At 34.8% G+C, this 24,086-nt stretch overlaps 1 pseudogene; it reads left to right on the forward strand.

Moving 5' to 3' along the window:
- Nucleotides 1–9,527: 9,527 nt before the first annotated feature.
- Nucleotides 9,528–16,344, forward strand: LOC131157754 ((-)-kolavenyl diphosphate synthase TPS28, chloroplastic-like; annotated as a pseudogene).
- The last annotated feature ends 7,742 nt before the right edge of the window (nucleotides 16,345–24,086 follow it).

The raw sequence follows: 24,086 nt of genomic DNA on the forward strand, positions 1-24,086 counted from the left end.
CAAGATATTGAACGAACAATGTTTGAACTTGATTGTTATTACAATCTTGGTCAACATATCTGCGAGATTTTCAGCTGTAGCAATCTTCTGAAGGAGTATTTTTCCTTCATTAGTTATATCCCATATAAATTGAAATTGAACGTCAATGTGTTTCATTTGTGCAAGATAGACTTAGTTCTTTGCCAAATGAATAGCACTCTAACTATCACAGAACACAACAATGTGCTTCTGAACTACTCCCAAATTTTCAAGTAACCCCTGCAACTAAATGGCTTCCTTAACAACCTCTGAAGCTGTCAAGTACTCTGTTTCTGTTGTAGACAAAGTAATGGTAGATTGTAAGGTAGACCTTCAACTCACGAGACCATTAGCAAATGTAAAAACATATCTAGTAGTTTATCGACGTTTATTCATATCACCTGCAAAATCAGAATCCACATATCCAACAACACATTGATCAATAGTATTATTATTCTCAAATACAATACCAATATCAATAGTACTCATAATGTATCATAAAATCCATTTCATAGCTTGTCAATGTCCTTTACAGGGCAAATCGTAAACTATTTCAGGCATAAAGCAAACCGTTGATGGTAACAAGGCAAATCGTCGACAATTTCAGGCAAAGAGCAAATCGTCAATAAATTCATTCGTAACCATTGACAGTTTGTGAGACAGTTTTAGACAGAGAGCAAACCGTTGATAAATTCATTCATAACCATCGACGGTTTGTATTCTGAAGCTGACATCACCATCTTGGAGTGTAAATTTAATAGACGTGTTTGTACATTTTTTACAGTGAGGGGGACTTCTTCTGCTTCGCAGAGCAGTCAACGCAGGCGGTCACCGGAATGTTTAACTTGTATAGAGCTTCTCAGTTGGTGTTTTTGGGAGGGAAGATACTTGAGGATGCCAAGAATTTCTCATGCAAATTTCTTAAAGAAAAACAAGCTACCAAACAGCTCCTTTATAAGTGAATTATAATCAAAGACTTACCTAGGGAGGTATGTGTGTATATAAACACACACACACCCAAAGAGATACTTTAAAATATTATTACAATATTTCTTAATATGGTTAAAAAAATAAAGAAAAATCAACTCTTAATAATGTGTAAAATTAATTAACCACGTGCAAGAGAAAAAAAATCAATGTTGCCAAATTGAAACGTTCTAAAATGCCCAAGTAATTTTTTTTATTTTCTTTTTTTTTTATGGGTGGAGGGGACACCCAGTCACTAGTTGTGACTGAAACTTTGTGAGTATTTGCACTCAATTGCAAAAACAATTTAATTCAATCTGAAAATAAATACAAAGGAATTCAAAAAGCAACTCTCTCTCTCTCTCTCTCTCTCTCTCTCTCTCTCTCTCTCTCTCTCTCTCTCTCTCTCTCTCTCTCTCTCTCTCTCTCTCTTACTGGTTATTCACCCTCTCAACACCACATACTACATTGCACACACACACACATCTATTTATAGCTGATTCTAAATCAAAATAATCAATGATTGTGGCTAGTTGGTGAGGTTGGTGGACGCCGTTCATCAGAAGCGGTTGGTTGGTGCAGCAGCCGTCGTCAAATTTTGCTACCACCGCAGTCAAGTTTACTCTTCAACATCCCCCTCTTAAACTTGACTCTCCTAGCTTTGTCATTCCTAGCATTGTCTTCAATCTCACAAAAATATCATGCCTGAGTGGCTTCGTGAAAATGTCAACAATCTAATCATGTATTCTACAAGATATCAACTCCACTTCTTTTTTCTTGACATGCTCCCCGATAAAATGATACTAAGTATCAATATGTTTACTTCTTTCATGGTAAACTGGATTCTTCGCAAGTGCAATTGTTGATCAATTGTCAATGTAGACTTCTGTGGGGCTATCTTGAAGAAATCTCAAATACTTTAGTACCTTACTGATCCATATACCATGACAAACAGCTAAGCTGGCAGCAACATACTCAACTTCACATGTGACAACGTTACGATGGGTGGCTTCTTTGATGACCATGTAAACACTGTATCTCCCATAAAAAATATGAATCCAGTTATGCTTTTTCTTTCATCAAGATCTCTTCCTCAATCACTATCTAAATAGTCGATAAGTTTGCAATCACCTCTTGATGAATAAAACATACCATCGATGATGGTACCCTTGACATAGCGGAGTATCCTCTTTGCTGCATTCAGATAGGACTGGTCAGGGGTCTCTATGAACCTACTGACAAGTCCAACTCCATAGAGTATGTCTAGTCTAGTGCACGTCAAATACCTTAAGCTTCCAACCAAACTCTTAAAATATGTGGGGTCAACATCTCCTTGTTCATTCTTTCTCAATTCCAATCCCATTTCAAATGGAGTTGTCACAGGATTGTATTTGTCCATCTCAAACTTCTTCAGCACTTCTTTTGTATAGTGTCTCTAGGAGATGAAGATTGCCTTCTCGTTTTGCACGACTTCTATGCTCAGAAAATGAGTCATCTGGCCCATATCCGTCATTTTGAATTCTTTGACCATGCTCCTCTTGAAAGTGGCAAACATCTCTGGATTGTTACCGGAGAAGATCAGATCATCAACATATAGGCAGGTAATCAACATGCTTCTGTCTGTCTCCATCTTCATGTATAGCGCATGTTCATAGGGACACTTCTCAAATCCATTTTTCTGGAAGTAGTTATCAATCCTCAAGTTCCGCACACGAGGTGCCTGCTTCAAGCCATAGAGTGCTTTCTTCAGCTTGCACACTTTATCTTCTTTGCCCTTCTTCACATATCCAGGTGGTTAATCGATATAGGTCGCTTCTTCTAAAAAGTCATTCAGAAATGCTAATTTCACATCTAACTCGTAAATCTTCAATCCATTTAGTGCTGATAGTGAAATTAGTAATCTAATGGTTTCAATCTTGGCAACCGGGGCAAATATTTCTCCATAATCAATCCCTTCCTTCTGCTTGTAGCCTTTAGTGACAAGTCTTGCTTTATATCTCTGAACTTCTCCTTGAGCATTCTTCTTGGTTTCATAGACCCATTTCACACTAATAGTTTTATAGCCCTTCAAGAGATTTGTCAACTCCTAAGTTTTGTTCTTCTTGATGGATTGAATCTCCTCATCCATCGCTTTTCTCCATTTGTCTTCTTCATTAGCTTCCTCAAAGCTAATTAGGTCGCTAGTCAGCAATAGACAGTATAGAGTAACATACTCTTTTATAGGTTCTGTAGTTTCATACAGATCAGTTAGATTACGGGCTCCTCTAGGCCTCATGTCTGAGATTTCGCGCTCAATTGGTGATGGAGATTTATTCCTCTGTGGTGAACCATATAGAGGTGTCTATAGCTCAGGAACTTGTGACTCGATAGCCACTTCTCTTTTCTGTGTGGGTTCTTCTCCTTTAAGCGTCAATTCCTCATCTTTGGAAGATTCAGCCCGGTCTTGGGTCAAGCTGTGTGCCATTAGCAACAATGACTCTCCGTCTACATGTGATGACTTGCTTAATTTCCACATTTTTTTTTTCTCCATAATATAATAAAATCAATATCACAAAACTCAGCAGATGATACAATGCAGAAGCCTAAGTAGCAGGAAACATACAATTATATACATCTCATTATACCATACATCACAATACCAGAGTTACTACAACCACTGTATTTATATACACACAGTACACAACCCAAAAGATACCTTAGGGTCATCCCACAAAATACATCCGACCCTATCAAAACACTTACCCTTCTGGAAGGGCAGATCAACCATACTAGATTAGCGGGCCTTTACCCGCTCTCCTATCAGGGGCTCTTGAAATATTTATGAAATTTGGGGTGAGAAACTTCTCATTAAGGGAAATAAACTAATACTAGTGTGTGGCAACATGAGTATTCTGTGTTATACATATACCATATAGAAACATATTTAGTAAATTGTCATGTCATATCTGGGAAAACATATATATCAACATAGCATAGCAGAACATACTGCATTTTCATAACCATATTTCATCTCATAAAATATAATACAAAAACATTCCTAGTAGTTAGCTGGCTATTGTCATGTATTACTCCCACATGACTAGGTTGTGTGGCCTGAAGGCGGGACCTGACAATGGTTGGCTGATCACTGCCAAGTCAAGAGTACAGTCTGTAAGTCTGATGGGTCTGCCAGACCTGGTCCATACACCAAGGGCGCTCACACACTTCTTAACAACCACATCAACCATCCAATCTCACACCACTCTGTACAGCGGCGTTAACACAATATCATGATCATGATGACCATGGACACATAGCAACGGTACCATGCAAGTGTTAGCCTAGACCAAGCCAACCAGATTCTGATATCATAGAACATATACTGAAACTGTGATACATGGATATTTCATTTCATTAATTATCAAATCAATCATATCATTTTGCATATATACGTATATCATGAAAATCATCGGCTCGTACGCCGGTATTTCACATTTTACCATAGCTTGGCCCATACACTGGCAAATCATATCCATAAGTTGGCCCATATGCCAAAAAACATATCCATAGCTTGGCTCGTACACTGGAAAATCATATACATAGCTCAGCCCATACGTTGGCAAATCATATCCATAACTCGGCTCGTACGCCGACAAATCATACACATAGCTCGGCCCATATGCCGGAAAATATATCAAAATCTCAACCCATACGTCGGTTTTCCATTATAAAAATCCATATCATTAACACATTCAGTAATTCATAATAATTTCTACTCATGCCACACTAAACAGGTTTTTCGTATACTTAACATATCATCATTTTCAGTGGTATTTTCTCAAACAAAAGGCATATATAAATATATTTATTTTCCTGAAATCAAATGTTATAACAATATACATATTTTTCATAAAATATTAGCTTAGTTTATCCCCTTACCTGAGTCCTGAAAAGCCCCTAAAACAAACAGCCCCGCACCCGTAGGGTTCCCTGTTCAACACCCTGAAAACAACATTCCCCATAACTAAAGTTTAGTATTACTATGCATACTACGCTTTCTATAACTGTCAAATAGGCAAATACTAAGTAGAAAGCCTTAGCCTGGATTTGGGATGGTTTCCAACTCAGCCCCACCGTTGATCCGCTCTGACAAATTTGTAGAGAACTTTCCTAGGAGCGTCGTGGTGGCTTCAGATCGTTGAACCGGCGGAAATTCGGCCTAAAAACTTAGAGAGAATGAGGAGAAACTAAAGGATGAGAGAGAGAGAGAGAGAGAGAGAGAGAGGGGGGGGGAGAGGTTTCTACGCACAAATGGGCTGAAAAATCACGTTTAGCATTATTTATACTGCGGGATTCGTCGACGAGCCACATCACTTCGTCAACAAGTTCTGTAGAAAGTTCATCGACAAATCTGAACCCTCATCAACGAATTTTAGACTTCCAAAAATCCTCTCTTGGTATCTTCTCATCGACGAGACAGAACTTCGTCGACAATATCCTGAAGAACCCTCATCGACAAAACATATGTGTTCATCGACGAGGCCTGAAAAATTTCTTGGGATTATTCCATCCAAAATGCAATGTTGTCGATGAACGCTTGAAACTTGACTTCTTAGTTCTTATTAATGATTTGAAGAAATAAAATGAAAAAGATTCCAATTTCCCGTCTTAAATGAGTGGAATTCTTTGTTTATATATTCGAACCATGGTTGGTCATATTTCTCTTTATTGAGAAATTGAAGAAGCTATACAAGGGGTTTGTTAGGCCTGCTCTTATGGAACCTAATCATAGAATTCTATGATACTGGTGGGAATTCGTGTCTTTCTGGTTCAACTAGGATCATAGTTCTTGGGATGTTATATTTCCTGGATTGGATTTCATATTCGAATAAACCTCGTAATCGTAAGAAAGTCGTATTTTTCCTTTCTACAGGGACCAAGAGATTGGATCTAGCCATAAGAAGAATACTTGGTATAAATAACTCACTTCTTGGTTTTCGACCCCTTCAGTCACTGCAAAACGAATGCCCCTGATCAGTGCAATGGGATGTGTCTATTTATCTATCTCTTGACTCGAAATGGGGAGCAGGTTTGAAAAAGGATCTTAGAGTGTCTAGGGTTGGGCCAGGAGGGTTTCTTATTAATTTGTTAATAATAATTAATTAATATTAATATTTAATTAATGTATATGTATATATCATTATTTAGTATTATTTAGTATTAGTTAGTAGTATTAGTTAGTATTAGTAGAATTAGAATGGAAATGATTGAAAAAGAATATAATTGATATATATTATTATTTAATATAGTAATCTAATTAATACTACTATAGTAATAAATATAAATAATAATAATAATAATAATAATAATAATAATAAGTATTATACAATTACAACAATTACACGGTAGTATAAAATTGTTTACTAAGTTAAAATTTATTTATTTAATTTGTAATTTTTATAATTTAATAATTTAAATAAGAATTTAAATTTTAAACATATTTAAACTTTAAACATAATTACTGCATCTCGATTGCCTCATTCTATTCCTGTTTCCATTTTCCTTTCTTTTCATTATTTAAATACCATTATTCTTCGGGTCGTTACACTACATGTTCAGTTTCGGCAAGGTTAGCCTCCTCGCTAACCTTTTCTTGTTGTCGCCCCCAACACTCATTGCTATAGTATCCGTACTTATAACATTTGTAGCATTGAATGTTTCTTTTGTCTATGTTTTAGTGGTTATTGTATCCCCCTCTTCTTCCTTGTCCTCTGCCTTGTGGAACATAGTTTTGTTGATTAAGTCCTTCTCTAATGGGACCTCTTCCGCCTCTGCCACCTTCTCTAGATTCAAAGTTTCCATAATTTCTTCCACGAGATCCTCGATCTCGTCCTTTTCCTTGCTGTGACGTCCCCCCTCTGTCATATCTATCTGCAGTAAGGGACAACTTCGTTTGGAGGGCTTGCTCCAGTGCTTTATCATTACTCCTTCTGTTGACTTTCTGCTCATGGGCTTGGAGTGAACCCACAAGTTCTTCTACAAAAATGGTTTCCAAATCTTTTGTTTCTTCCATGGTCACAACTATATAATCAAATTTTGGATCCAAAGATCGCAAAATTTTCTCACAAATTCTCTCGTCATTGAGAGTCTCTCCATTTCTTCTCAGTTGATTTGATACTACCATAACTCGTGTATAATAGTCAACAATAGATTCAATAGATTTTATTTTTAAAGATTCGAAATCATCTCGCAATGTTTGAAGACGAATCTTCTTCACTTTGTCTGCACCTTTGTGTGTTCGCTGGAGAGAATCCCAAACTTCTTTGGATGTCTTGGCGGAGGCGATGATTTCAAACGTGGCCTCATCAAGGCCTTGGTAGATTATAGACTTCGCCTTGCAATCCTTCTTTCAATCGGCTCGCAAGATCGTTCTTTGAGCATCAAACATAGTTGTTTCGGCTTCTTTTGATGTGCTTTATCTGTATTCATCTTCAATGATGTCTATGACATCCTGAGCACCTAGAAGGGCTCTCATTTGAAAAGATAAACTGTCATAATTCTCCCGGGTCAACTTTGGAATTACCGCTTGTATAGTACCATTAGCCATCAAATTTAATATATCAAAACAGAGTAATGAAGATAGATTTTGACAAATATGATGCCATCAATGTGTTCAGAAGGTTGAAAAACCTTAGGAACTGATTTTGGGTTGTAAAGAACCGGTCCAAAATCACTGAACCGGCCAAAAAATTCTAGACTAGTTTTTTCTTTAAAAAAAAACGGTTTGACTTAACGGATTAAAACGGCATTAGTTGTTACCATTAAGGCCACATGGTAGATTCTGCGCGTGCCGTGTGTCGGCGGCTGGACGCGGGTCGGAAGTAGGGTCGGGTCGTGCTCGCGGGGCAGGAGCCGCGTTTCTGGGCTAGGTAGATGGATGCAGGTTGCAGGTCGGGTTTATGGGTCGGATCACATCAGGTGGGCGGAGAAGACGCATGCGGGCTCGTGAAGCCGACCTTCGGAATCCTTGTTGGCGCGTGCAGCGAGTGGGGAGGACGTTGAGTTCGCTGGCGGCGCGTGTGAGCACGTGTAGATTCTTCCGGACTCTGTTTGAGACTCAATTTTCACTGTTAGAATCGTCTCGACACAAATTTTATACTGGTAGGCTCAATTTTGGATTTTAAGCAACTTCAAATCTGGGAAGAAAATTGAATTTCTCCTATGTTCGCCTTTGGTGAATTTCGACGTTCCTGGACGCTTTGAAACCACTGATGGGTGGAGGGGACACTCAGTCACTAGTTGTGACTGAAGCTCAGTGAGTATTTGCACTCAATTGTAAAAACAATTTAATTCATTTTGAAAATAAATACAGAGGAATTTAAAAAACAACTCTCTCTCTCTCTCTCACTAGTTATTCACCCTCTCAACACCATATACTACTTTGCACACACACATACATCTATTTATAGCTGATTTTAAATCAAAATATCAACGATTGTGGCTGGTTGGTGAGATTGGTGGCCGTAGTTCAACAGAAGCGGCTGGTTGGTGCGACAGCCGTCGTCAAATTTTGCTGCCACCGCCGTCAAGTTTACTCTTCAACATTTTTTTTTTAATCAAACAAAAGCTAGATAATAGGTATGACATAAGTAAACAGGGAATAGTATATAAGACAATAAATGGTTGAAACATATGATTTTAGGAGGGATTATTCGTCTTCCTAGTTTTTGATACAAAAACTTGTGTTTGCTTGTAATTGTGTCCAAACATTTGGTCGATTTCTTAAGCCTATTAATTTTAATTTCATTTAAGTTCCTTCAAGGAATTTTAAAAAAAAAAAATTATGCGATCATTTTTCTACCCATCTTCAATGTTTGTCCTTTTTTGCATGTCAAATTATACTCATACAAATGAGAAAAATACTTTAATCTGAATATTATTAATATAATTTCACACCATTTTAACTAATAGATTCAGGCATTAAAATAACATTTTGTAATTAGTAGGTTTAAATTTCTTATAAAAGAACCGTTACTTTTAAGTATACTGTATACACCGCTTTGCATGTTAATTTCTTAATGTTTGTCCTTTTTTAATTCAAAAGTAATACAAAACTTTTGACATATTCACATTACGTGAGTTTTGACATATTTTTTTATATTCAAAAGTGTATATTCACATTCATATTTAAGCATGCACAAAAATTGATTGTGCATGCAGAAAACAATGGGATACAGTGGCAGGAGATTGTGGAGGATGACATAGAAGGGAAAGCTCCATAGGTAATTTTAATTTCTCCATTTGACTCATTTTATTTTACTCTCTGTGAGCAATGGAAGCTCCTAATGAGTATATAAACAGTCTTAGCCGATGAGTAAATTGCATTTGTTGATCTTCAAAAACGAAGAATTCATTTCTAGTAAGCGTGAGCACTCATTGATTATGCCCAAACCTTTTATATATATATATATATATATATATATATATATATATATATATATTATGATTTTGATTATGTCTTTGGGTTGAAATGAATGATTAAAGTTTATGTATTGAATCATGAGATGAAGGAACGCGTTGATAAAATAAGATCAATGTTGGGATCAATGGGAGATAAAGAAATAACAGTATCAGCCTACGACACAGCATAGGTTGCTCTTGTGGAAGATGTCAATGGGAGTGGTGCTCCTCAGTTTCCATCTAGCCTTCAGTGGATCGTCGAGAATCAACTTTCCGACGGTTCCTGGGGTGACCATTTGGTGTTTATCGCCCACAATAGGATCCTTAACACAGTAGCTTATGTGATTGTTTTGAAAAAAATGGAATACTCATCACGACAAATTCAAAGAAAGTGAGAACTACAATAGTTTTTTACACGACAAGTTCTTAAATTAAATTTCATTACGCAATGCATTTCGCTCCTTTTAACAATATCTCAATATTGAAATTTAAACTTTTGGAAGTGAATTGGGATTTTGTAAAATTTTAGAGAATTTTTTAATAAAATTTATATATTTTTTTCATTGATTAATGTGCAGATTAAGTTAATTAATTAATTGGCAACTTTGTTATGATAGGAATGTCATTCATCAAGGAAAACACAAGCAAGCTTGAAAATGAGAATGCTGAGCACATGCCGATTGGTTTCGAAGTTGCTTTCCCGTCGCTCGTTGAAATAGCTCAAAAATTCGATATCAAAATCCCTATTAATTCTCCTATCTTGCAAGAAATCTATGCAAGAAGAGATCTAAAACTCACAAGGTAGTTTCAAAATTTAAACTTCAAGCCTAGAAACACCTACTATGTCATTTATTTCAGCCTCAACGCCTCTACTATGCTACTATTAGTACTATGTAATGTATATCGAGAATTTATCATATAAAAAATGAAAAAGGTCCAACCAAGTTGGCTCAAGTGGTAAGGACGACTTGTGACTTTGGTAACCCTAAGGCCACGAGTTCGATTCTCCCTTGAGAGTTTACTCCAGTGAATTATCAGGGATGCGTCAATGGGCAAGCAGCTTCCACCCTTAGGTTTGGTGTCGCATCATAGTGTCCAAAGTGACGCGATGATGGCTGGAGTCCCGAATTATCGAAAAAAGAAAGATGAAAAAGTCTCTTTTAAACAAACTGATATCCTGTTATTATGTGATAGATGTTTAAACATATGAAATATTGATGCTATGCACAATACATGTATAGTAGAGGAGTTAAAACCCAAGGCTATGGCAATGATTTTGTTTCCTCGGTTTTGTGTTGTCTGTATGGGTCCAAAGGACTTGTTCACGTAAGAGTTTCAAGTAGTAGCAGTATTAATAATGATAATAATATATATATGGTGGGTGTTGGATAGAATACCAAAAGACATAATGCATCAAGTGCCCACAACACTGCTGTATAGCTTGGAAGGCATGGCACTGGCAGGGCTCGATTGGGAAAAGCTTCTAAAGCTGCAGTGCTCAGATGGATCTTTCCTCTTCTCTCCATCCTCCACTGCCTTTGCCCTCATCCACACCAAAAACCCTAATTGCCTTGCTTATCTCAACAATGCTGTTCAAAAATTTAATGGTGGAGGTAATTAATCAACATTATTGCATTAATTATTAATGCATTTTATTGTTCCTGCCCTAGCTTTTAATTCAATTCAATTCAATTAATTTGTCTTAGTTAATTGATTTCTAGCTAATTAAGTTTATTAATGCTTTATTCAACTTAACAGTACCAAATGTTTATCCGGTGGACTTGTTCGAATGTATTTGGGTCGTGGATCGGTTGGAACGTCTTGGGATTTCTCGGTATTTCCAATCCGAGACTACAAAATGCACCCGTTATGTCCATAGGTACTTTATTAATGTGCTACTATACATTTGAATGGAATAAAATAAAAATGTATACAACGAATATGTAAATTAATTAGCAATCAATTTCATTTCTTTCCTATGTATCGAACACTATCCTCAATGTGCACTTGAATAATAAACTTAGATATTGGACTGAATGGGGAATTTGCTGGGCAAGAAATGCACCGGTTCATGACATAGATGACACAGCTATGGGATTCAAGCTTCTCAGGTTACATGGTTTTGATGTCTCCGCAGGTAATTTCATTATTTTCAGTGAAAATTAAATTTGTGTCCTAAAAATACATCAAATTTATAATTATTTTCATCATTTAAATTATGAATATTTTATATATATATATATATATATATATATATATATAAAATTTAATGAAGAGTATCTGTATGGTAATTAATTCCATTAATTATCTTTCTAGTGATTATCTTTCATGCACCTTTGTGATCAGACGTGTTTGGACATTTTGAGAGCGACGGGGAGTTCTTCGCCTTTGCAGGGCAGTCAACGCAGGCTATCACAGTAATGTTTAACTTGTACAAAGCTTCTTAGTTGGTGTTTCCAGGAGAGAAGATTCTTGAGGATGCCAAGAATTTTTCATGCAAATTTCTTAGAGAAAAACAAGCTACCAAGCAGCTCCTTGATAAGTGGATTATAATCAAAGACTTACCTGGGGAGGTATGTCATATGTGCGTATATAAACACACATACACCCAAAGAGATACTTTAATAAAAAGTGATTCAACTATATTTGAAGCAAAGAATTTCTTTCAAAAAGTGTGTATATATAAATTTTTCTTTTTAATGATAGGTGGGGTATGCACTAGAGGTTCCATGGTATGCAAGCTTACCTCGAGTGGAAGCTAGATTTTATGTAGAACAATATGGTGGTGACAACGATGTTTGAATTGGCAAGACCCTTTATAGGTACTTCCTTTATTATTTATTTGGTTTTTATTAGGTGTGATTTGACATTTGAACTTGGTCAAGTTATTTGAACTAGTCAAATTTCATTCAATTTTTCACTTTTGTCATTTTATTATTATAACTTTTATACATTTCATATTTCTATATATTTTTTATGATACAAAGAAGTGAATTAAACCTCTATTAATTTCATCACTTAATTAAACAAGAGTTTAAAGTTATGTTGTGCTTACAATCATCATCATCATGAAATAAAATAAATTAATAAATGTCTCTGAAAATAATTAATTAGGTTTAACAATTTTCTTTAAGACACTCTAAAATGTGATAAATCGAATTTGTGTTAATTTAGACTAACACATTTTAACTTGTCATGTTTAACGTTGATTTCGGGATGCCTTATGTGAACAACAACGACTATCTTGAGTTGGCCAAACTAGACTACAACAGCTGCCAAGCACTACATCAATTTGAACGGGCTAGTTTTCAAAAGTAAGTGACCAAATGTACTTCAATCTTATAGGTTCCCACAAATAAAAATAAATAAATAAATGACTTTTCGGCCTACCAAATATCAATACTTTTAAGATAAATATTCCAAACCGTGTGTCCCAAATAGTCTATGGGTTGGGCACATGATGTGCTTCTAACTTGAAGGTGCCCTACAAATAAAAAAGAAATGGCTTTTTGGACTACCAAATATCAATATATTCAAGATAAATATCTCAAATCATGTGTCTCAAATAGTATACGGGTCGGACATACGAACGAGCCTCACCTCGGATGAGTCTCACTGTCACGTATCTAGTTGAAATACTACCCATAATAAATGGGAACATTAAAAATTTTTTTAATTATATTTTACAAAATGATCCATGCAAATGAACAAAAACATAGGTGGTATGCAAAGTACAATCTTGGAGAGTTAGGGGTGAGCAGAAAGACACTTCTCCTGGCATATTTTGTAGCAGCAGCTAGTATATTTGAACCAGAAAGGTTTAAGCGGCGATTGGCATGGGCTAAAACTACAATAATGGTGGACATGATTTCATCTTATTTCAACCATAAGGAAACTACGAAGGAGCAAAGGAGAGCCTTCATCCATGAATTCAAAAGTACATTTGGCAATACAAACTATATAAAGAACAAAAGGTCTAGTTCTCTTTGTGAGATAATTATTTAAATCTATTATTGTAGTGTCATCTTCATCAAGCTTTTCGCATCACTTCTCTATATTGACTTATCAAAATTTTTAAATTTTATTCTGTTTGAGAGCACAAATTTGAAACTTTATATTTAAATTTGTTTAAAGTTAGATAAAATTCAACATAGCCTAAAACTTTAATCATAACTGATGTGTGGATTCTCACTCCTCCCAAATTTTTTTTAAGAAAAAATAGAGAAATGAATTTCATTTTCTTTCTAATGTATCAAAAGTAACTTTCTAAATTATTGACAAGATGAGTTCATTGGAGATAAATGATATATTAAAAACAATTTTTTTATTCATGTTAGGCAATTCTCGGCTTACTTCATATATGCAAAATGTACATTTGTCCTTGTTTTGTTAATTTATTAATTACTTTAAAAAAAGAAAGAAAGAAAGAACACTCATTCATGAGTATTATTGAAAATAAATTTATTTAACTAGAAAAAATAATAACAAAAAAGAAATACAATAGACAACATTATATTAAAATGATTACTTACATGCATCAACATTATATGGTTTTTCTTAGTTTAATAATATTGAAAAAAATATTTAATTAGATGATATTGAAAGATGATGAAGGTAGGGACTTTAAGAGAGTATCTATGTATATGTAGTATAAAGCAACATAGAGTATTTACTTCCCTAATAATGCTAAAAATAATGGTGCTTGCATATGCTAACATTAGTAATAAAGTACTAGTGGGAAGCCTAAGGGGAGAGATGAGGATCAAAATCATTTCCAAAAGGTTACACACTTGATGCTGCACATGCATTGGTTATCTTTTGGTATACTAAAATACATTTGAAAGCACCAAAAAGCAATTGTTGTAAGCTTTAATTGTCACATTCTAGCTTCCTTAATATATATAGAGCATAATTCCAATCATAAAAATACATTTAGAAGATACTAAAGTATGATATGTGTTGCAGGTGGTCCATGAAGGATTCTAACAAGGCAGCACAAGGTCCTCTTAGGGCCCTAATTGAAACCCTAAACCATCTTTCAATAGAGGCAATGGTGGCACACAAAAGAAATATCTGCCCCCATTTAATTCATGCTGTGAGTTTTACACTACAAATCTACAATTTTATATTTACTTATTGATCTATTCTTTTTTTTCTTTTTTTTGAAACGATGGTATTTGAGGCCTTCTGTACTCTCGACTGATCTACCGAGATTATGGGTCCACCCTTCTACCATTTTTTATTTAAATACCAAGTTATTTTTTCACTGGAAAGTTGTAACCCTCAAGACTCTCTAGTCATTTAACTAGAAGAGTCTTGAGTTTACTACTTGAGCGACTCTTGGGGGGTATTTATCTTAATAAGCATGATCTTTGAGTCCCCTTAGAATTTGACTAATTCTCTAAGTGACAACATCCCCATATTTCCCAATGCTTCTATCAAGTAACAAGGACTCAAACCCTTCATTTTTTTTAAAAAAAAAATAGCTAAATATTCATTAGTAGATAAAAATTGATTGTAACAATAAACGTCAGTTATTGAAGACTTCTCCAAAGATGATTTCTAAATGAAGATTATGCTTTTAAACTCAACTATTGTATGATATCTTAGAAGTAATTACAACTTAAATCAATTATTAATCTTCAATTAATATATATCATTCAAAAATTAAAAAATGAAAATACATGACCTTCTATTTTGATTTTTCCTATCTTAGACATTATTTTAAAATAAGTGACGCGCGCGCGCACACACACACACACACATATATATATATACACATGCATATGTCTGTGTATAAAATACTAAATAAAGAATTTATGCACCACCTACAAACTGATTAGCAACATGCTTCTTATATATCTCATCAATGAGTGATTTTGACATTTGTCTTTTTGTGGCAAAATTTGTAGTGGGAAATGTGGATGCTATCGTGGCTAGAGGAAGGAGACAGTATAAGGGAACAAGGTGAAGTAGAGCTTGTAGTGCATACCATAAATTTGAGTTCTGGGCATTGGGTATCAAAGGAGCTATTGTCTCATCCTCGTTACAAAACCTTGTCCACCCTCACCACTAGAGTTTGTCACCAACTTCATCATTTGAAGAAGCAAAAGGTTAGACCCTACATATGACAAAAATCTACACACAAAAAAAAAAAAAGGTTGAAAATCTATACTAGGTCTCAACTGCGTTACAAAAGTTCATTTACCCTCTACTCCATAACCTTTCACATCTCACATGTCCTACAATTCCAACTCAAGAAATCTTTCAATTTTTGACCATAGGATTGTCTCCTTATGGATGCTTACTAGCTAATTTATATCTTGAAAGAAAAAAGAACAAACACCTAATATTTAAGAATATCTTTAGCTTGATTAATTGAAGGAGGGAGCAACACCAAACCCCTACGCCCAAAAAATGGATTCCTTATTTTCATCATTCCAAGTTTCTAAGTAAAAAATTTTCAAACGATTACAATATTATCATATAGAAATTTTATCCATTCAATTAATCCATTTTCTTTGCAATACTTTGTGATTTGTATGTGACTCTATATAGCTCATAAATTTTACTCACCCATTTAAACTAATGAACTGATAAGTAGTCTACATCATTGGTAATAATCTTGGTTGATTTACTTGGATTATCACTAATTTTAATATTCTTAATTTATTGTTCTTTTGATTTTATTAGGTACATGATAGTGACAACAACAATAGAAGCAACATGACAACCCCTCAAATCGAATTAGACATGCAAAAACTTATGCAGACAGTGCTTCAAAACTCCGCAGATGATATTGATCCCAACATTAAGCTGATCTTCCTAATAGTAGCAAAGAGTTTTTACTACACAGCCTATTGTAATCCTGAAGTTATTGATCAACACATTGCTAAAGTGCTCTTTCAACAAGTAATTTGAGCTTGATCCATGTATTTAAAATAAATTTTAGTCACATTATTTATGCTTATTTATGATAAAATAATGTATTTTGTTAAGTTCCAAAAATGTCTTTGCAAGGTAAACGGTGTTACTCATGAGAAAAAGATTAAAGAATGCACATGGTACAAAATTTTATTACATATTCCAACTGCTCAAATTATTTAATTAGTAGCAAGCTACCTCGATAGGTTACTAGTAAAGTACCCAACATCTTTAAGGTTCAATTTGTGCAAATTTAGTAAGTGGATCTATATGAGAAGCTCATTAGAATGGTCTAAGAAAGAACATGAAATGGTTTTAACCTTGTTTGTTATAATATAAAGATTTTCCCCCTCGCCCTGCATGTATTCCAAAAATCACCAACAGTTTAAAGGAGCACATAACATGAAAGTTTGTCTAGTCTCAACATGAGACAGAGATTTAGCAATCCCCACATTTGGCTAGGCACCAAATATCTAGACCTTATAAGAGAGATAAATCTCATATTTAGTATCTAAAATCATATTTAGATTGCAAAATATAAGTCCTTTATTAGGTGTTGACTAGGCTTCTACATCTAGATTTGGCAAGCAAACATGCTTATGTAGAAGCTCCAACAATTAACCAATCTCATGGGAAAATGTGAACGCTATGGTGGCTCAAGGAAGGAGCAATGTTATTCTTATCATTTAATGTTTCGAACTATAAATTTTTAGATAATTAGCAATCATATCATATGGAAATGTTAATTCCCTCTAATCAATCGATTTCCTTCGCAATGCTTAAATAGCGAAAAATTTTCACTCACTATTCAAAATCTTATAAAATGACCGATAGTCTATATCATCTGAATAGACTTAGTCAATTTACTTTGTTTTGTCACTAGCTTTAAATCCTTTAATTTATATCATTTTATTTTATCAAGCACATGACAACGTCAACCAAAATAATAATAACAATTAAATCGCAACCCCTTTATTGAGTCAAACAACAAAAACATGCCACAATGGTGCTTTAAAAATTCTTAGATAAAATTGATCTAGTATTAATTAGAACTACACAATTTGTCGAAATCCTACAACTAGCGGTGTATGCATTGCTAAATTACTCTTTGAGACAACAGCCCAAATGCTTGACCTATATATTTCACATCACTTAATGTCATAATCTGTTGTGATGTTCATGTTCATTTATATTGGAATAACGTAATCAATGAGTTCCAAAATGTTAATGCATGTGAAGTAGATAATGTGACATTACGAAAGTATTTGTTTCGTTGTCTAAGGAAACTAGGCCCATAAATTCTTTATGACTCATGTTTGATACAACAAAAAATAAAGGATTGGATAGGCTAAGGGATAGTGCTTGGTTGTCACGAGCAAAACACTTCATACCTTGTGAAGGGTCATGTGACACTAGTTAAAGCATTCTTAGTTAACTAGTCAGTCAAAAGTATGCAGTAGTTCACCACTACAATAACACATGCATAACCATCAAATACAAAATAAGCAGAATCAATAAGCAATCATGTAAGCAAAAGAGAATTGCACGATACACATTGAAGCAATGTGAGTCATTAACAATATCTCTGTAGGCAATGTGTTTGTAGTACGGGAAGCAAGTAGGCTAAACACGTTTACAAATACTAGTGAGATTTACAATGATGAACTCTCACCCTCCCCCTAAAGAGTTTTCTATGCTATTCTAGTTCTAACATTAGAAGACATAATGCTGACTAATGAGTCATACTCTCATTTTACATTAAGGCATTGACGCACTCAATGAATAAAAATATCATTTACATGATGATAACTCATTCTATGCACATAAAACAAGTGATCACAGGCAAACTTAATGTCATGAACAAGCTTTGCTCGTGACATTCTCCTTAATTAATGCGTTGACATCCTTATAGACTTTGATGTTAAGTACTCCTCAACTTCGTCCATGTACTGCTTTGTGTCTTCATTGACATCCAGTTGATTTTTTTGTCTCCAAGGCCTTTCCACTTCACTAAGAACTCGTGCTACTTCTTTCTTGATAATGTGAACTTTTTGTCTACAAGGAGAACTTCAACTTTTCTTCAATCGAGTTGTGTTATCTTTAGTGGTGCTCTGGTTGACTGGCTTCTACTTAAATCATCAATGTTAGCATTGAATTACTTGAGGCAGCTAAAATGAAACACAAGATACACTTTCATCTAAGTAGGAGGATCAACCTTGTTAAAGGTCATCCTAACTTTAGCCAAAATGGAGACCAATGCTTCAAATTTGTGGAGTAGTCTCCTATCTCGACCTCGTGCTGACTTAACCTATTTGAATAGAGCTCAACAAGCACCAAGTTACCCATGTTGAAGTGCAATGGTCTTCTCCCTTATCTTCACACTTCTTCATCCACTTAGGAACTTTCTGTATATAAGCTCAAGTGATCTCCATGTTCTATTAAGGAAGAGGTATGCTCTTGAACTCTTTCCCCTATATGGCTCGTCCACTATGTAAAGATAATAGCGGTTGTTGACCTGTTACAAACTTAAAAGAACTATTGTTGGTTATCAAGCCCTTTTGTACATTGAAACAAAACTTACCAACATCAAGTAGCTACACCCAATTCTTCTGGTTGGTGATGAAAAAATGGAACAACTACTCCTGTAGTAACTAGTTGAATCTCTTCGTTTGTCCTTTTGTCTATAGGTGATAGCTTAAAAAGATGTTAAGTTGTGAAATAAGGATTCCGAAAAGTTTTATCCAATAATTCCCTATGAATCTCAAGTCTCGATCATTAACAATGTCTTGAGGAACATCTCAATACTTCACAATGTGATTGAAGAACAATTATGCTGTCTTCTCTACCTAACAATACTTTGGTGAAAAAATGAAAGTACCATACCTCAAAAACTTATCAATAATCGCAAGTATAGACCAAGCATCTTTAACTCTAGGCAAACTAGCGATGAAGTTAAGTGAGACCCTCTCCTACAATCTCATTGGTATTTGAAGAGGCTTCAACGGCCTTACAATCTCCTTTTTCTCCACCTTATCTTTTTGGCAAATGAGACAAGTTTGGATATACTCGACCACTTCATCAAGCATGTGTGCCAATAGTACCATCCCAAGTGGCCTGCCCACATGGTGTCATAACATTCTCAATAAAGCCTTCCTTAGATCATTAACTTAAGCCATAAAAAGCAGGTTACTATGTTGTTAACAGTCCATCTTCTAATCAGAATTGGCGTATTTTGCCCTCTTCCACCAAGTTCATGAGATTTGAGACAATTGGATCTTTGACAAGGTTCTTAATATGTTCCCCATTGTCATGGTAATCTTACCTAATATCAAGTGTGTTACCATTTGTAAGGCCACAAGATCGGCCTTCTTGCTCAATGCATCTACTATTTGGTTATTCCACCCTACCTTGTGCTCAAATAAGAAATCAAACTCCATCAAAAATTCTTGCCAACAAGTTTGCTTTGGAAATAATGTCATTATACTCAAAGAAAATGTTTCACTATTGGCATCTCCTTCTCTTAAGTTGTCTACTCTCGCTTAGCTTCACTAAGCTTACAACTATCATATGCAATAGGATGCCCACCATGTAAAAAGATTCAACCAAGGACATAGTCGGATGCATTTGTTAATACCTTGAAGGGCTTCATGATTTTCAAAAGAGTGAGCACTGGATCTCACATCATAGGTTGCTTCAAGTTGTAAAAGACTCCTTGGCACTCCTCCGTCTAGTTTCACCTACAACCTTTCTTCAACAGATTTGTCAATGGAGCAATTCTCCTTGAGTACCCATCCACAAACTTGTGATAATAGTTGGCAAGTCCAAGAAAGGAATTCAACCCTAAACTATCTTTGGATCTTCAAGTGTTGAAGAGCTCTCACCTTCTCCATATCTATTAAAAATACAACCTTACTTGATCACATGACCAAGGAATTTGATGCTCCTCTAAGAAAAAGAGCACTTCTTTTTCTTCACAGAAAGGATGTTCTACTCCAAACTATTAGACACCTTTCGTAAATATTTTTCATGTTCCTCTAGAGTAGAACTATAGACAATAGTGTCATCTAGGTATACCACAACAAACTTGTCAAAGCACTTATGAAACACCTAGTTCATCAACTTGCATAATGTTGTTGATGCAATTCCCAATTCGAAAGGCATCACCAAGAATTCATATGCCTTGTAACATGCAAGTAGTCTTTGACTCATCACCATCAACTATCCTCACTTGGTAGTAGTCTGAGCACAAGTCAAGTTTGGGTAAGTACTCAACATGACTTAATTGATCAAACAAATCAGCAATTAGTGGAATGAGATACTTGTTGCACATAGTCACTTTGTTTAGCAAGCGACCACACACATTCGCATGCTCCCATCATGTTTCATGTTAACAAACATTGGTGCTTCAAAAGATGCTAGGAAGGATGTATATAGCTCGTTTCCAATACCTCATCAAGTTTTTTTCCTCAATTTTGCTAACCCTAGAGGTCCCATTGCCTTTGGCCCTTTAACAAGAGGCTTCACCACTAGTAACAACTCGATCTCATACTTCACACCTTGTCATGGAGGTAAGTGTTGTGATAACTTATCCAACATTAGAACTTTGTATTCTCCAACACAACTTGGATGGTAGTGGGCATCTGCCCTTGGTAAAGGATCTCATTACCCCTCTCACAATGGCTAGCTCCATGCAAAAGTGATTCCCCATCAAATAAAGGAAACAGCATCACTACTATCTTAGTCTTCCTAAGACTTCCACTCAAGTATCACTTGAAATCATTCATCGGCATGGCTCTGAAATCTACTTGTCCCGCCTACTATCCAAGCTTCAATCACTTGCTTGGCTACTTCCAGAGTAGATTAAACTACAAAGTTAACTATTTTCATGTGTCCTAAGTCCTTCTCCAAGTTCAAGTGGAGTCTCTGCGCTTTCACCTATGAGACAAAGTTGTGGGTAGTCATAGTATCTATCATAGCGCAAGTGTTCTTCCCATTAATATGCAAATCTACAAATTAATATTAACAATATAGCTTTGATTACTTTTGACTATTTTTCCTACCTCCCCAACGAATTGAGTAACTGCATTACACCCATCCTCAAATTTTCCTCCTCGTCCTCTTCATCTCTTTGTGCCCTCTTCACAATTATGTAAGCAAATGAGAACCGCACTATAAATATTAGAGTAACACATTTCATTAACACTGCCTCCATAGGCAATGTGTGTTTAGTAAGGAAGGCAAGTATGCTAAACACATTTATAAATGTTAGTAATCTTTACAATGACTAATAAACACTTGGACAAATAGTCACAGACAAGCAGAATACCTTTGAAGAAGCTTGGCTTGTGACATTGGCCCATGCATATGTGCTAAAGCTAGTCAATTCCTTCCCATCAACAAGCAAATGCTAATGGCTTTGCAAGTATAAAAAACTATTAAAAAAAACACACAGACGCACTCTAATAACCCAAATATTTGCTCTGATACCAACTGTAGTGACCCAAATATTTGGAGAGCAAAAGATCTCAAATTTATTTACCAGAATACTAAAAACCTTTATTTACAAAAATATCTCCAATAATAAATTTAATATATCCTTAAAAATTCTAAAATATACAAAAATAACAAATTTAATATTTACTCTAAACTGCTTGTTTTAATCCCACCCACACTTCCGCTACGCTACTCTGATTTCGACTAGACTCCTCAGGGTATCTGAAATGTATGAAAATAATTGGGTGAAACACCTCTTAATAAATATGGGCTAGATTATTATTAGTGTGTGGCTAAAATGATCTTGAAAGTATTAGAAAAAAATTTAATAATTTTACTTTAATAAAAAAAAAAAAACTACATTTATAAACCATAGGTCACATATATAATTAAATATCCAAACTCTTCTCCAAAACATCATTTAAGTCTATTAATTGTCCACAAACACATAAATATATAAATATGTATAAAAGAACTCCTTTTGGCCTATGCAGGTCATGTTTACCCCCATGACCGGGTTGTGCAATCCAAAAACTAGACTTAACTAGTTAGCCGACCAACCAACCAGACTAAGTCAAATATCATGTCTATAAGTAGGATTTGTCAATCACATTCATACTCATTCTCATACTCATACTCATACCCTAGGTCAAATCCACTATCCACCGCTAATACTTTCACAACAGTGTGAATGCACTAATATTCATCTATAACTACGGCCATCAGGGTTCTTAAAACATATAATACAATTTATGCAATTAAACAGTATAATAATCTAATCATTTTCCCAATCAAATACGTAATAAATATAATACCGTAAAATTCACAATATAACACATAATAAATATAACACCAAAAAAATCCCAAACTTACTCAAATATGCAATAAAATAAAATAAACTCCTATCACACAATTTGTATAATAATTATAATTTCATATGATCAATCTCACATATTTAATTTAATTCCAATATATTCAAAAACCCCGATATAATCCAATCCCCGCGGTTTAATTGAACTCAGACATATATTTAAATAATATGGATATGATTAAATTCACGTAATCAAATTTAATCAAACATAATTTTAAAATAAAATCTGACATAATTTAACCCACTTACCCTAACTTTGGATTGGTGCCTACGACGTTCAAACGACAAAATCTTCCTGGTTAAAACATTGGTGGCCGAAATTGGAACACAAAAATACTTTCTATTCTTTAATTGGCACATGATTCGCCGAAAAATTGAGAGAGAGAGAGAGAGAGAGAGAGAGAGAGAGAGAGAGAGAGAGAGAGAGAGTGTACGTGCACGCGTGTACGCAAGGGAGAGAGAACTCTTGAGGGGGTTCCGGAGTCAACAGGGCAGACTTCCTGTTTACTTTTATATATATATAATATTATATTAAATTAATTAATAATAATTATTATTTATTTTTTTTATTTTTATTTTTTTTTACACTTCCATGCATATTGTCAATCGCATCTTAATCACATCCTTTATAAATGAATAAGTCAAACACAGGACAAGAGAACTATGATCATTCATGATCAAAAGAAATGTTTTAAACCAAACTAGAAAAGCTGCCAAACTTCACATTCCAATCACATAACTCACTTCATTAGGAATTGCAAAAATATAATTTGCGCCAAAATAATATAATGCAAAGTGATGCACACCCAAATATATGGCAAAAAATTCCAAGAGCTAATCTTAAAACCACAACTCCAAAAAGTATAGCTAGACATTTAAAGAAATCAAAAAAAAAAAAAAAATATTAAGCCTTATGCTTCCAAGCCACTATGCTAATATTGCCAAGAAGTAACTAACCAACTCTAATTGCATTTGCATACTATAATACTGCCAAAAACTTCCCCCAAACAAGGAAATGCTAATTAGTCATTATAAGAAACTCTCAGCAACTTCCCTACTTGGTCAACAAGTCAACAGATTGCCTCTGTTGAAATTTCATATGGCTTATGGGTCAAACCTTCGTGTTGTGCGCATTTTCTCCTTAATCATGACACTTCTCATGCATGAGCACAGACCGCATTTCATAAGAGCATTTGACTGACAATGAAATTAACTATCCTGCAACATAACCAGACTTGGTTACTGTAACAATATTGTTATGGTCCCAATCATATCCATCTCTAACTACATCATCGTTTAAATTAACAACTCAACTACCATGTATTCCTTTGTTGATAAAATAGTATTAATTCATCTAAAACTTACAAATAGCCTA

The sequence above is a fragment of the Malania oleifera genome, chromosome 6 (genome assembly GCF_029873635.1).
Source record: "Malania oleifera isolate guangnan ecotype guangnan chromosome 6, ASM2987363v1, whole genome shotgun sequence".
Lineage (NCBI taxonomy): Eukaryota > Viridiplantae > Streptophyta > Magnoliopsida > Santalales > Ximeniaceae > Malania > Malania oleifera.